The sequence below is a fragment of the Lepidochelys kempii genome, chromosome 8, assembly GCF_965140265.1.
Source record: "Lepidochelys kempii isolate rLepKem1 chromosome 8, rLepKem1.hap2, whole genome shotgun sequence".
Classification (NCBI taxonomy): Eukaryota; Metazoa; Chordata; order Testudines; family Cheloniidae; genus Lepidochelys; species Lepidochelys kempii.
In genome coordinates, this window is record NC_133263.1 from 34916798 (window position 1) to 34932287 (window position 15490).

General features: G+C 44.5%; 1 protein-coding gene across 2 annotated transcripts in view; it reads right to left on the reverse strand.

Annotated features, from left to right (window-relative positions):
• The window catches only part of SIL1 (SIL1 nucleotide exchange factor), a 230001-nt gene extending 216899 nt beyond the window's left edge, over positions 1-13102 (reverse strand). The window contains exon 1 of one of the 2 annotated variants that reach the window (XM_073356007.1): positions 13030-13102. The gene's annotated coding sequence lies outside the window, so the exon portion shown is untranslated. Of the gene's footprint in view, positions 1-12743; positions 12809-13029 lie in introns of those variants that run through there. The other variant, XM_073356006.1, reaches the window with a different exon arrangement.
• Between the last annotated feature and the right edge of the window lie 2388 nt (positions 13103-15490).

Consider the following 15490-nt stretch of genomic DNA (forward strand, 5'->3'; position numbering starts at 1 on the left):
GGTTTTTACTATAATAACTGATTTAAATGATTTTTACTCCTGGTCCGTTTGAGGAAATTAAGGGAACGGGCCACTTGATTAGAGACAGGTGGGTGCAGCTGAAACACCTGCAAGTATAGTACACCTAGAGCAAGATTAAGTGCTCATTTATGCTTCTGTGGTTCAAGGTTAAGCATTCACTCACTCTAATTTCTGAGTCTGCCTTTATCAAAAGCCATGCCAGGTAATTAGAAGCATTATAACTATTATTAGTTTATAATATTATTATAGCATTTTGCTACACTTGACATCTGTTGGCTGATAGATTGAACAAGTACATAAGAAATAATTATGCAGAGATTTCTCGCAAAAGAACACAATGCAGAGGACACTGAAAAAGTCACTTTTACAGAAACATGCTTGAAATGTAAGTTCTAAAATTAATAGTGAAACCTTTTTAAAACTCCTGTTAAAAAAAACATTGTGTTTAAAATAGGCAGTTGTTAAAAATAAATGTATTTTGAAAATTTAAAAGCAGATACCTGGCATAGCCTCTCCCCAGAAACATCACACACATCTGTACAGGGACTCTTCCCTTGCAACCCAGAGGTTTTGAAAGCATCTCCCCTTCTTTTGCAGACACTAGCATCAGACTTTGTGAATTACTGGCAAAGATTCTCATTGTGCAGGCAAACAACATAAACTCATGGTTCAGGACTGCTCTAACCTGCTCACTGAAAATCCTATAGTATTATCAACACATTCCTAGAATAAATTATAGATTATTTCATCCCATGAAGCCAATTGTTTTACAAACTATATTTGGGACCCAAACCATCCAACACCCATATAAGTACATTCATCCAACAGATACAGCCATATCTTTGAGTATCTTAAGCTTCTATGTAGCACTAATTACACTACACAGCCCTTTGAGACAAGATGAATAATCAGAGAAACCATAGAGATAATTTAGGGAAGCAGAATCTAATTGCCTAGACTAATATTTGGTCAAGGCACCCCGTATTTGTGTAAGGGTTATGGGAACCTTAAAGACAAGTGAACAAGAACTTGCTTTTACATCTCATTGGAAATACAGCCCCCTACAGCAGCACAATGCTCCACATAACACCAGACTTTGGCATTGGTTAAGTATTGAATTACAAGGAGGGGGTGCCATTCACTATTCCCCCACCTTTTTCCCAACATTCCTCAAGTGCAACTTTGTGAGAGGAAGCAGAGAGTTATGGTTAACATACTTAAGCTAACCAGTTTCAGTAGATGAATGTGGTGAAAAACAGCATCAATCCTGGCTGCACTATAGTCAACAGTTTTGCCATGGACTTCAATGAGGCAAGAATTTCACCCCACAACTACAATAAAATGACAGAGCTCAGCCATGCAGTTGCCAGCAAAGAAAGAAGACACAGTGGATGTGTGACCCTAAGAGCATCCCAGTGCCAGAGGGCTCACTGGAATCAGGTAATGAGTTTCAGCTGCCTGACCAATTTGGTGTACCTCAACTCACTATGGTTATAATCTGTATCTAAAAGGTGTCATGTAATGTGTCATTGGAAAACTAGTAACTCACTGACCATTAATATACTTGTATGATGTATGGGGGGGATGGGAAAGAGGGGAGAGGTATTAAGAGTTTTGGACATATAATGGAATTTGACTAAAAAAAATGTTTAAGCCAGATATGTCTGGGGAGCTGGTAAACAGGTATGCTCTAGACAAAGGAATATGTTTGCTTCTCTGACCAGCCTGCTTCGCAGGAAGAGACAATGAAGGGTCATTTACACATAAGGTAAACAAAGTTATCAGGTGGGGAGAACACGGCATGGCATCTACTCCCCTGCAAGAGAGAGAAATTTTATTTTATTTATAAAGACAGGGGGGCACCTCAAACGATAAGTAATTGAATCCACTGACTGCATACAATATTGCTGTATTATAACAGTGTATCAAGTAAGATACTTTCTGAAAGCTAATGGCACACTGATGATTAATATCACCGTGAAATGTCTGTATTAACACTATATAAAGAACTATAGATACTCATTGATATTATGCTTTACAATCTGTGACCAAATAAACGGAAAAAACAGGTTTTCACCAGACAGGAAGGAAGACAGCCATCTGTCTCCAAAGAAATTAAGCAAAGTGTGACCTAAAATATGGAAGCCCCATCTATACAAAAATCAGCAGGAGGAATAGGAAGACCACAGGAAGGGAAGACCACCATGAGGTTATCTTGCCCTCTTTAAACTAGGTCATTAAACTTTGAAATCTATAAGCAGAGACAGAAAGCCATTTTGGCATCCATCACTAGAGAGGCACAAAGGGCTAGAGCTCTCGCAAGCTGAGAAAGATGGATTCTTCAACCAAGGAGAAAGGAGGTGCTGATGTCTCTGGGAACTGCATATAGGTGAGAAACTTGCTTAAGCAAAGAACTTTCACCTAGGAAGACACAGGAAGCCTGCACCTTGTAGTTCTGTGGAAGATTCTGACTGAGGGAAAGTCAGTCATGGCAGGGTAGAAGGAAGACTGGTGAGAAAAAAAAAACACCATCTTGAACAAAGCCTGTACCTTGCTAGATTAAATTTTTGACTTTCAGATATGTATTTTCACTTTGATTTGCCCGTAACCCTTTCTATGTTTATTCCTTTTAGTTGACATTACTTATGTCCTATTGTTAATAAATGGAATTTATTTTTACTCTAAGGAACTCAGGGCTATGTTTGAAGGAAAGGTTCTATTTACCCTAGTTAAATAAATAAACTAATGTGCTTTTGTCTCTTTAAAAGTAGCAAACCTAATTATTTCTCCAAGTGGTCCAGGAGCACATGGGATGCTTCAGGGAACACAGTCTGGGGAAAATTCGGGACTGAGAGTGTGTTGGAGGTCACCCTGCAAGTGATAACCAAAGCTGGTAGAAGCCCACAAGCAGCTGTTGAGCCACTGGGGTCAGTGTTATTGATCCATGGATTTACAGCACACAGACACTCATGGTGTGACCTGCATGCTCACTGGTTGGTTGCTGGTGTCCAGGTTGCAAGCCACAGCAATAGGGCATTTCAGGCATCTAGGATTACAGGTGGTGACACAATCCTTCACTCATCTGGACTGCATCCCAGAATGTGACAGGATGGGACTCTGTTTCAAAAAGGCACTGACCGCTTTAAATTCACGACAGTGGGAAGTGGTGTTGGGGGCATTTAGGACTAGTCAGAGCCAGCCATTGATATTTTCTCCCATTAAATGTATATGGATTAAAGCAGTCACTCTGGATTAAATCAATAAATACACAGAGGCTGAGTCCTAATCTACACAGGGAAATTGACTCACAAGGCTATAGCAGAATATTATTCCAGGATGAAGTCACTTTTGTTCTGGAATAGTGTCCATATGTAACCCACAGACCACTTCGTGCCAACTGGCAGAGGGTACAGGGATGCACAGGGATCCCTGGGTCAGATATATGCATATTAGTTCACCAAAGGGTGGCATGTGATCATCATAAACACTGCAAAATGTATACACAGATAATATTTAAGAAGTTATGTATCTATACTGAAAATTATATTCTTAAGGATTTGGGATTAAGGCATGTCACCAGGACGTGACATACCTCAAAAACGTTTCTTTCGGCACGTAGTAATAGACGATTATCGCTGTCTGGTCATAAGTGTATTGCCCGCCTTGCAATCTATGTCTGTTTGCATACTGAGCCTGGTGCTAATCAAGAGATTGCAAAATCAACAAGAGAGGAAAGCCACTTGAAGGAACAGTGAGCAGAGGGTGTCCTGTTTATAAGTAATGGCAAAGGATTGTTCTGCTATATCTAGGGAGAACCAAGAGACACTTTGGATTCTTCACCAAGGAGACAAGCTAACAGCATGTTTGTCTTATGAAAGCAGGATCACAGCCAGCCTGGAAGGATGCTGGGTGAGCAATACTCCACAAGACATCAGAGTACCATGTTAATTAAGTCTAGGCTCTGGAATGCATTTTAAGATTTTATTTTATCTGTAACCATTGTTTCCACTACTTCTACCTGATATCACAAACAAAACAAAGCAGAGATTCATTCTTGATTTCACTAAACACATATCTAAATGCTGTGTGTGAAAGCAAAACTGTGATCTGAGATGGAGCTGGTAAACTGGGGTGCACTGTTTCTTTGGAAGCAACAGATCTGTAAATACCGTAACTGCCAAGTGAAACAGTGGCTGGACACTCCAGGGAGCTAAGCAGAGGGCAGAGTGTGCCTTTCCCTAATCTGAAGAAAGGCAGTGAGGCCTGCGCAGGCCTAAAAGGGAGTGCTTGTATTGCCTATGGAGTTGGGGAGCCAATCTCTGGGAGATACAGACATGGCTTCCTCATGCCAAGGGCAAGTGGGAGCGAGGTGCCTCACACTACACAGGGAGCTATTCCAGAACAGCTTATTCCAACACAGCTAGATCAATTTCCCTGTGTGCACAAGACCAAAGTCTCACTTTGTGAGGGTTATAATAGAAGCAATAAAGACAAGCAGAATATTAGAGTGCACATTCTCTCTTCTATACGGTAGCAGATGTTATACATTTGTACCAAGTAGAAAAATGGGCCAAACGTTAACAGAATGCAGCTCATTCACTTTCCCACTGACCAGAGTTAAAAGTTATTGCACTGGAATTTAGAAACCAACTCACATACCGAACAAGAGTGAGCAGGTTATCAAACTAAAGATAGATTCCTGCACTTAGAGTGCAGATGCTGAAATGAATTACACAGGGGAGCCTGGCTTAAAGCCAGGGAGATGCTCAGGGCTTACCTCTCATTTCAATTCCCCTTCCTCTCTTTTACTGTTTGACAGTTGGAAACAGCACCTGGAAGTTGTTTGCCATTGTAATGCAGCTCTCCACATGACCTACTCTGAGGACTACAAGCGGATCTTGTAGGTGGAAGGAAGGACTGAACAGTTAGGGTAAGGGCATAGCAGGCTCATACTGGCTGTGGGGTGTCAGATAATACCTTGCCACCTGATAATGGAAGCAGCTGGATCAAACTTGGGACTGACCGCAGAACAAAAATAAAGGTACTCAGAGAGAATTTTCCCAGTGGAAAACAGCTTAGCAAGGATTTCACCGGGGGGGACGGGGACGGGGGACCAGCCATAGCTGTCATGAGCTGAGTCCAATGGAGGGTGGACCTGACGAAGAGATGTAGCTGAGATATGTTGCCCATAGGGAATAGCCTCTGACAGATACCAGCCTAGGAAAGGTTTCATAGCAGAGCCCAGGAAGGCACCCTGTCTGCAATAGACAAATCCCAGTTTGTGTTGACTTTTCAAAATTCCAGTGTCCTTTAAAAATAACTATGTCTTGAGAAGGAGCACATTAGGTCTTATCAGTTATACCAATATAACACACATGCCTCAAGTGGACACTCTTATTCCAGTGTAAGAGCAGCTTTGGGGAAGCGCGGGGGGGGGGGGGGGGAAGAGGCATAGCTTAAACCCCTTCCCAAGCTAAACAAAAAAAAATAGTACTCATATTCCAGTTTAAGAGTGTCTATGCAGGCAGGTTATATCATTATAACCATATCAGTTTAAATTTACACAGGGTTCTCAAACTTCATTGCACCGCGACCCCCTCTGACAACAAAAACTACCACATGACCCAAGGAGGGGGAACCTAAGTCTGAGCCTGCCCGAGCCCCACCGCTGGGGGCAGGAGGGGAGGGAGAAAGAGAGCAAAGTCCAAGCTCCATCGCTCTGGGCTAGGGGGGCCAAAGCCCAAGGGCTTCAGCATCAGGCAGGGGGCCTGTAACCTGAGCCTTGCCACCCAAGGCTGAAGCCCTTAGGGTTTGGCCACGGGTGGTAGGGCTCGGTCTCAAGCTTCAGTCCCAGACCCCAGAAAGTCTAATGCCAGTGCTGGTGACCCCATTAAAATGGGGTCCCAATCCACTTTGGGGTCCCGACCACAGTTTGAGAACCAGTAAGATAACTAACTCAAATTACAGGTTTCAGAGTGGTAGCCATGTTCGTCTGTATCAGCAAAAAACAAGGAGGCATCCTTGTGGCACCTTAGACACTAACAAATTTATTTGGGCATAAGCTTTCATAGGCTAAAACCCACTTCATCGGATGCATGGAGAGAAAAATTCAGTAAGCAGTGTGTGTGTGTATATATATATATATATATATATATATATATATATTACAGCACATGAAAAGATAGGAGTTGCCTCACCAAGTGGGGGAGGTCAGTGCTAACGAGGCCAATTAAATTAAGGTGGAACAACAGTTGTCAAGAAGGGATGAATATCAACAGCGAGAAAATTACCTTTGTAGTGTTAACGAGGCCAATGCAATCAAGGTGGACGTCCTTCATTCTAACAGTTGACAAGAAGGTGTGAGTATCAGCAGAAGGAAAATTACTTTTTGTATAATGACAGGTTTCAGAGTAACAGCCGTGTTAGTCTTTATTCGCAAAAAGAAAAGGAGTACTTGTGGCACCTTAGAGACTAACCAATTTATTTGAGCATAAGCTTTCGTGAGCTACAGCTCACTTCATCGGATGCATATCGTGGAAACTGCAGCAGACTTTATATATACACAGAGAATATGAAACAATACCTCCTCCCACCCCACTGTCCTGCTGGTAATAGCTTATCTAAAGTGATCATCAGGTGGGCCATTTCCAGCACAAATCCAGGTTTTCTCACCCTCCACCCCCCCCCCCCCAAATTCACTCTCCTGCTGGTGATAGCCCATCCAAAGTGACAACTCTTAGAGTTGTCACTTTGGATGGGCTATCACCAGCAGGAGAGTGAATTTGGGGGGGGGGGGGGGTGGAGGGTGAGAAAACCTGGATTTGTGCTGGAAATGGCCCACCTGATGATCACTTTAGATAAGCTATTACCAGCAGGACAGTGGGGTGGGAGGAGGTATTGTTTCATATTCTCTGTGTATATATAAAGTCTGCTGCAGTTTCCACGATATGCATCCGATGAAGTGAGCTGTAGCTCACGAAAGCTTATGCTCAAATAAATTGGTTAGTCTCTAAGGTGCCACAAGTACTCCTTTTCTTTTTACTTTTTGTAGTGACCCATCCACTCCCAGTCTTTATTCAGGCCTAATTTGATGGTGTCCAGTTTGCAAATTAATTTCAGTTCTGCAGTTTCACGCTGAAGTCTGGTTTTGAAGCTTTTTTGTTGAAGAATTGCCACTTTTAAGTCCATTATTGAGTGTCCAGGGAGACTGAAATGCTCTCCTACCGTTTTTTGAATGTTACAATTCTTGATGTCTGATTTGTGTCAATTTATTCTTTTGCATGGAGACTGTCCGGTTTGGCCAATGTACATGGCAGAGAAGCATTGCTGGCACATGATGGCATATATCATATTGGTAGATGTGCAGGTGAACGAGCCCCTGATGGTGTGACTGATGTGGTTAGGTCTTATGATGGTGTCCCTTGAATAAATATGCGGACAGAATTGGCAACGGGGTTTGTTGCAGGGATTGATTCCTGGGTTAGTGTTTTTGTTGTGTGGTATGTAGTTGCTGGTGAGAATTTACAAACCTGAAACAGGGGGCAAGGTTTGCAAACCTTTGGTGAATCTTGGACTGAATTTCAAGCGACAGCAAACCTATTTAGGGTTTCCAAACAAAACACAGTTAGGGCTTGGCTACACTTGCAGATGTAGAGCGCTGAGACTTAAACCAGCCTTCAGAGACCGCAGCAGAGAAAACGCTGCAGTGTGTTTACGTGGTCAGCTGCACGAGCACTGGCGTAGCCACATTAGCAGCTCTTGCAATGCCACAAAGAGCAGTGCATTGTGGTAGCTATCCCAGTGTGCAAGTGGCTGCGGCATGCTTTTCAAATGGGGGGGTGGAGTGTGTTGTGTGTTTGTGGGGGGAGAGTGTGTGTTTTGGGGGGCAGAGTGTGTCAGCATGCTGTCTTGTGAGTTCAGACAGCAGCAGACCTCCCTCCCCCGCGCCTCTCTCTCACATACACATTCACAGCAGCATTCCACAGTATTGGTTCGCTTTGTCCCGGTGCAGATAAGCATGCCAGCTGTCAGAAACAGGTCTTTGAAAGGGGATATCCACATGCCTGCAGCCGAGTTCAAAACAATGACAAGCGTGGCCACTTGACTTCAGGGGATTATGGGACGTTTCCGGAGGCCAATCACAGCGCAGTAATGCAACACGTCATCCACACTGACACCCAGGCATTTCAGCCAGGGCGCAGCAAGCTTTGTGCTTCTGGTGGAGGTGGATTACCAGGAGCACTCCAGCTGCGGAGTCCAGGCGCTCTAAGTGCCTTGCCAGTGTGGACACCTCAAGAGTTAGGGGGCCCGGGGCTGATTTAATGCACTCTAACTTGCAAGTGTAGCCAAGGCCTCAGTTTGGGCTGAGTCTGACTTTGCCTTTGGGGGATTTTTTGAAACAGAAGCTTTGAGAGTGAAAATTCTAATGACGTAAAAGAAGTTTACTCAAAGCGTCACAAACCGGTACTGCCTTATTTTACATGGCAAAATCCCAGAAACTGTGTTTTCTGTCATCACTCATTTCAGGTGCTAAGAATATCTTTTTGTTAATAATAAATAGCTAGTTTTATATAGCACTCCTGATCTAAGAGTGCTTGACAAATATTAGTTAAAGCTGACTCACGTACTTCACAAAGGGGAGTTAAGTATTATTTCCCAGATGGGGAAACTGAGTTAGAGAGAGTTTAAGTGATTTGCACAAGGTCAAAGAGGAAGTCAGTGGTGGAGCCAGGATTAGAACTCAGGTGCTCCAGGCTCTCATCCTCAAGTTCAGCCTGCTGACCCCACTACCTCACAAAACCTCCACAGACCAATGTGAGCTATATTTAATATGCTATCATTTCTGTATATCTTGAGCCAGTACCTTTTAAATAAGCCTCATCTTCAACTTCACTGTGACACAAAAACAGTAAGAGGGGATTTGGGGGAGAAGGATGAGGATATGCTCCTCCACAGGATGAGTAAAAAAGAGGCTTGTTGAGGACATTTTTACTGTTAAATGTAAATAAATTCAGAACTGGACCAATAAGAGAGAGTAGAAGGTAATATAGTAGTAGTATATAAAAAATTAATCATGGTTACCTGTCACTTCCTTATAGCAAGGGTGGAGCCATGCTTTGTACATTCAAGGGGGGTATGCTGGCAACTTGCCAGGAACCCACACATCACACTTAATTTCCATAAATAGAGTAGATTTACATCCCCTTCAGCTACAAGTGAGATGTGAGCCTGCATAGACAACAGAACCCAATGTGCAACACTTACTTTTCATAGGAGAAGCTACACAAGTCTCCACTAGATTCACTTCTATATTAAGGATGCAAAAAGAAAAGGAGTACTTGTGGCACCTTAGAGACTAACCAATTTATTTGAGCATGAGCTTTCATGAGCTACAGCTCACTTCATCGGATGCATACCGTGGAAACTGCAGCAGACTTTATATACACACAGAGAATATGAAACAATACCTCCTCCCACCCCACTGTCCTGCTGGTAATAGCTTATCTAAAGTGATCATCAGGTTGGGCCATTTCCAGCACAAATCCAGGTTTTCTCACCCTCCACCCCCCCCCCCCCCCAAATTCACTCTCCTGCTGGTGATAGCCCATCCAAAGTGACAACTCTTTACACAATGTGCATGATAATCAAGTTGGGCCATTTCCTGCAGGACAGTGGGGTGGGAGGGGGTATTGTTTCATATTCTCTGTGTGTATATAAAGTCTGCTGCAGTTTCCACGATATGCATCCGATGAAGTGAGCTGTAGCTCACGAAAGCTCATGCTCAAATAAATTGGTTAGTCTCTAAGGTGCCACAAGTACTCCTTTTCTTTTTGCGAATAAAGACTAACACGGCTGTTACTCTGAAACCTATATTAAGGATGGTGGCATTTGCATTGTAGAACTCCCTGGGGCCACTTTCTGGATACCCATGCCTTGGATGCAGTTATGCAGCCATCATGTTGGGACTGGATAAGAAGAGCAAATGGCAGGGTTCAATACAGCTATTTTATGGTACGATAAACAAGATGTACATTAAAAATTCCACCTCTAACAATGCCACTGTTTCAAAGATGACGTGCTCACAGCAAATATGAGCTGCATGATCTTACATAGCTGAAATAAAGACTTGTAGGATCCATTGTAAAAGGCAGGTCTTGTCACCCACCTCACACTTTAAGACCTTGTGTACACATAAAAGGTTCATCAGTATAGCTATACTGGCACCAGCCTAACTAGTGTAAATGCAATTATATCAGCAAAAAAGAGCTTGTTCCAGTTCAGCGAGCAAAATAAGTTAAACCAGCACACATACAAAAAATGCTTTTGCTGGTGTAACTGTCTACACTAGGGCTTTTGCAACCATAATTATATGTAATAAATTCAGTTAACAGATTACACTCTTAACTGACACCTGCAAAACTTTTAAGAGTAGACTTGGCCTAACAGAAAGGATGGGAGTATTGAATGTTTAACAAAGGCTTCCATTATCCAAAATGGAAGTCAAGCATTGCAGTTAAATGGGAGAGTTAAAAAACAAAAGAGAACAGCTTTTAGTAGGCTTATAATAAAAACCTCTTCCCCTCTCAACTGCTTGGCTTTCACTCTCTTGGCTCATATAATGCCACCATTTCACTAGTTCTCCAGTCAGCTAAGGGCTGGTCTGCACACAAAGTAACTGAACTGTCCCAAAATAACTAAATCAATTTTAACCCACACCGTTTGTTATTTTAATGGATGTTTTGTGTGTGGACACTCTTAAGAGTGCTCCTGATCAGGTCAGGTTTAGTGTCTTAAGCTAAATCAAAACAGGACACTTTTATTCTAAAGTAAGAGTGTCCACACTCAGAAATAGTATCATGGTAACAAAAGGTACAGACTACAAGTAATTCAGTTTTTTCAGTGCAAGTTTGTGTGTAAATAAGCCCATAGAATCTTCCAGAAGTGGACCTGGATTTCTAATGTAAAAAACAGATTGGTGGAGGAGCTCTTTTTGAAGCTGCCTTTTATTTCCAGACCTACAATATACAATACAAAAGTAGCTAAAAAGGACACAAGGCCAATATTTTTTCATTGTCCGGTCACCTTTAAAAAAAACCACACATTTTCTTACTTTCCTTACCACTGCTCCTTACAACAGATTATAAAATCAAGAACTGTGTTATAATGTATTATATTGCTTCCTTTCCTCATGTCATCTCTAACAAAACAGAAAAATTACAAAATTTAGTATAAAAATCTGTTTCTACTGGAATAAAAGCTCTATGGAAACATCAGTTTTAAGTTTTGCAAAATCAAATTTGACCCAAAATTTAGACTTGACTTTACACTAAAGCCATTTTAAAAAGATTAAACTAATGGATACGAAAAATGAAAGGCATCTCTCTCTGGATGTTTTCAAAGCCACAAAAAACAGCCTCAGCCGAATCCAACATATCCAGAATTTCCATGGAAAGCAACAGTGCAAAACAACTCTATTTTATATTCTCTCACACACACACTATATCCCACAAAGCTTCACAGAGTTATCGACAACAGAGGAAGACAAGTAGTAAGAACTAAAAGCAGAAGAAAAAAGAGGAATGCAAGTCAATGAGGCAGAGAGAGATAGGACTGAAACAATTAGTGTTAAAACTGTACCCCAGCCCAGGACATAGAGCAGGGAAGGGGCAGCATATCACCCACCACCGTACCCATAAGCATGAGACTACCACTACTGCCTAGCATCGCCAATTTTCGATGGACGTACTCCCGGAGGTTTCATCACATGACAACCTTTAATTAAAGATTAATCTTTAATCCCTGTACACTCCACAACAACCCCAGAGGGCTGGCAACTCCACTGCTGCCCCACTACATCAGGCTGCTCAGATTGCAGCCCAAGGAGTTCAACCGTGTGGCATATATCTCCCCATTTTTAAATTTAAAGGTTCCCATAGCCACATACAGCAGGTCCCGGCCCACAACACAGCCAGGGGGCTCAGCTCAAGGAAGAGCATCACCCACGAGGGCCCCTCACTTCTGCTGGGAGGAAAGCACCGTGAATGCATACTGGGAACCGCCAACACGAAGGGCCAGGCAGGCTAGTCGGGGGCCATGCTGTATGCCGGGCCAACTTAGCCCTGCACCACAGTAGAGTTGCCAATTTCATTTGGGCAAATTCCTGGAGGTTTTATCAAATGGCATAATCTTTAACTGAAGATCACTCTTTAATTCCTGGAGACTCCAGGGCAAACTTGAAGGGCTGGCAACCCTACACCAGTCCACAGAAACACGCTGCCTGCTGCGAGCCCTCGTCTTGCAAGGGACAGGGAACGGGTCACACCACACACCCGTCACCTGCTCCCCAGGGCAGGAAAGAGGCAGAGCCCACGCGAGCCCAGCAACGGGGCAACTAGGACGCAAGGCACGCCGGGAGCCGGGCACATTGACGGGGGAGGGCGCAAGGCACGCCGGGAGCCGGGCACATTGACGGGGGAGGGCGCAAGGCACGCCGGGAGCCGGGCACATTGACGGGGGAGGACGCAAGGCACGCCGGGAGCCGGGCACATTGACGGGGGAGGGCGCAAGGCACGCCGGGAGCCGGGCACATTGACGGGGATAGTAGGGCGCAAGTAATCTGCCCTACGTCACACAGGCCCGGCGCCCCCTCCTGCCGCGCCCCTTGCGCGGCGCCACAACCCCTCATGGGGGCGGAGATCCCGGCCTCCCCACTCGGCTCCTACCTGAGCCCCCAGCCTAGGCCTCTCACTGCGCACACTCCGCAACCCTCCCCGCTGGCGCGCACGAACACCTCCTTTCGGCCCCCGCGCACGTGACTGCGGCCACCAATCAGAGATCAGCGCATTGACTGGCTGTGCTCCGCCCACCGGAGGTTTTCGCTCCGCCCCGCTCTCATAAACCTAGCCCTCAGAGACTGTTAGCCCCACCCCTTCTGTAGCTCGGGCACGGCTGACTCTGCCTTGGCTGAGTCTACACCCACCGGCAGCTCCTCGCCCCGCCCCAGCTCACCTCCTCCGCCTCCCCTGAGCACACCGCTGCGTCCTGCTTCTCCCCCCCCGCCCAGGGCTTGCGCCGCGAAACAGCTCTTGTGCATGGCTTGCGCTGGGAGGGAGGGGGGAGGAACGCACCACGCTCGGGGAAGAGGCGGGGCCAGGATTTGGGGAGGGGTCCAATAGGGGTAGGGAGGGGGCGGAGTTGGGGCGGCGGAGGGGGGGTGGGAGCACCCACCAGCGCCAACGAAAGTTGGCACCTGTGGTCACTAGAGGGCAGGATCAAACTGTGGACCTCAGCGCATGAGCCTCTACCCAGTGAGCTAGAAGCCAACTGACTTTTAGCTAAGGCTGTAGAGCAGACTCATTTTCTCTCTCTCTCTAAGTGGTCTCGGTGCCACATGGAACAGAACATCACACCCAGGAGGTGTGTGGGTTACACTGGCACCACCCATTAGGGCCCAGACGCCCATCCTGACAATCCTTCGATACCCATGGACCACAGGCAGCATGAGCGTACAGCATCTGACAGTGCATCTGGCGCTTCCCTTGGCCAGGCTGCCTATGAGATCCCTGACAATATCGTGATGGCTGTGTCCTCGCGGAGGAAGTTTTCTTTGTTACATCCCTGCAAAACCAGCTTAAAAGTAGCCCCACAGGACAGTTTAATTGTTGAAGGGTTCCAGATGGAGAGCGCCTGGCATTTCTGCCTAATAGAAGCTTCTCTATTCATAGAATCATAGAATATCAGGGTTGGAAGGGACCTCAGGAGGTCATCTAGTCCAACCCCCTGCTCAAAGCAGGGCCAAACCCCAATTTTTGCCCCAGATCCCTAAATGGCCCCCTCAAAGATTGCTCTGCTGTATTCAACTTTGGGGTGACAGGAAGAGAAATCATAAATAAAGGCTACAGTGACAGATGGCAGATGGTCTCACTGCTGCTCAGTATTCAATGGTCACCATTGCTTTGGGCAAGAAGCCTATTTCCGACAACAAAAATCAATCCCATTAAAGCAATATTAGACCATAAAAAAACCAATCAGACTAGAAATGATTGACTAATTATATTTCAGTATTAATTGAAGTGAAATGGTTAAAATAAATTACTTTTGCAGATGGCAGCTATGGCCTTTTGTGGGGAGGGGTTTGCCTCACACTGAAGTTAGCTGCCTAGCAAGATGTCTTTGCCTATATGTTTAGCACTCCTGGTTTTCTCTTTTTATGATCTCTGTGCTGATTGTAAAAGCTAAGAGTTCTGCTACTTCAGTCATCTTGTGTGGTCCCTCTGACCGTATTAGACCACAGAGATCATTCCCTTTTCATAATCTTTGGGCACTACCTGTACAACAGCCCACACTAAATCTGCTTAACCAGCAGAAGGAGAGGGACGGAGGCAAGCCCTGCTATTTACTCTTTTCAGATATCATTGACACGGTAAGCATCAGTGAACTCAGAATTGTACAGTTTACAGCTGAAGGCTTTGCATGTTAACCTTTATATCTATATGGCTGCTAAGCCTTGGAAAGAAAGAAAAGAGTACACAAACATTTTTTTTAAAGTTGCAAGGAAGACTCCCAAATGATAATTAACTTATTTTGTCAGATGATTCCTGTGTCATCTTGCACAATACACACTGCCATGGTGTGCCATTGGTTTTTAAGTCGAGTTCCACATTGATTTCAATATTGAAATTGATGCCACCACATTTAAAACCAATGACACAACATATGGCCCACAGAATGAAGTCCCAGAGTGTCTCTGCATGAAAACAATGATCTTGCTCCTGCTCCCATTGAAGTCAGTGGGAGTTTTGTGGATATATGTCTATCTTGGGTACTTACATAGTCCCCATTAATGTAGTATCTGATCGCCTCACCATCTTTGATGAAAAGAAAAGGAGTACTAGTGGCACCTTAGACACTAACCAATTTATTTGAGCATAAGCTTTCGTGAGCTACAGCTCACTTCCAAACAACATCTGTGTGAGGTAGAAAAGAGAAGTATTTGTATGAGTAAAGCAAACAGGATGTGGCCTTGATGCCTTTCTTTCTCACAGCACAGGGGCAGTCTAAGAGCTCCATTACACCACAAAAATATCTGTCTTGGGAACCTGCCCTCCACTTGGGTTACAATGTATAAAATGTTCAGAAGCATCTAAGTACTTTAAGCCCACGTCCTGTGGACTTTCAATGAAGCATAGGCTCTGAAGGATTTCAGAGCCCAAGCCAGAATGTCTGCATGGCTATTTGGCCCAGGTCCGTAGACCAAAACTCTGAGACTCACAGCAGGGCTTGTTTTTGTTTGTTTGGGGTTTTTTGCTGTGTGGATGTACCCTAACTTTTTTGTAACTGAGTCCCCTGCTTTCTGCAGTTCAGTCAGGTCCCATACAATGTTCGAACTGCTGCTTGCACTGTGCGATGCATTGAAACAATTGGGAACTTTCATCCTTTGCTATAAATGCAATCATAATAAATCCAACTC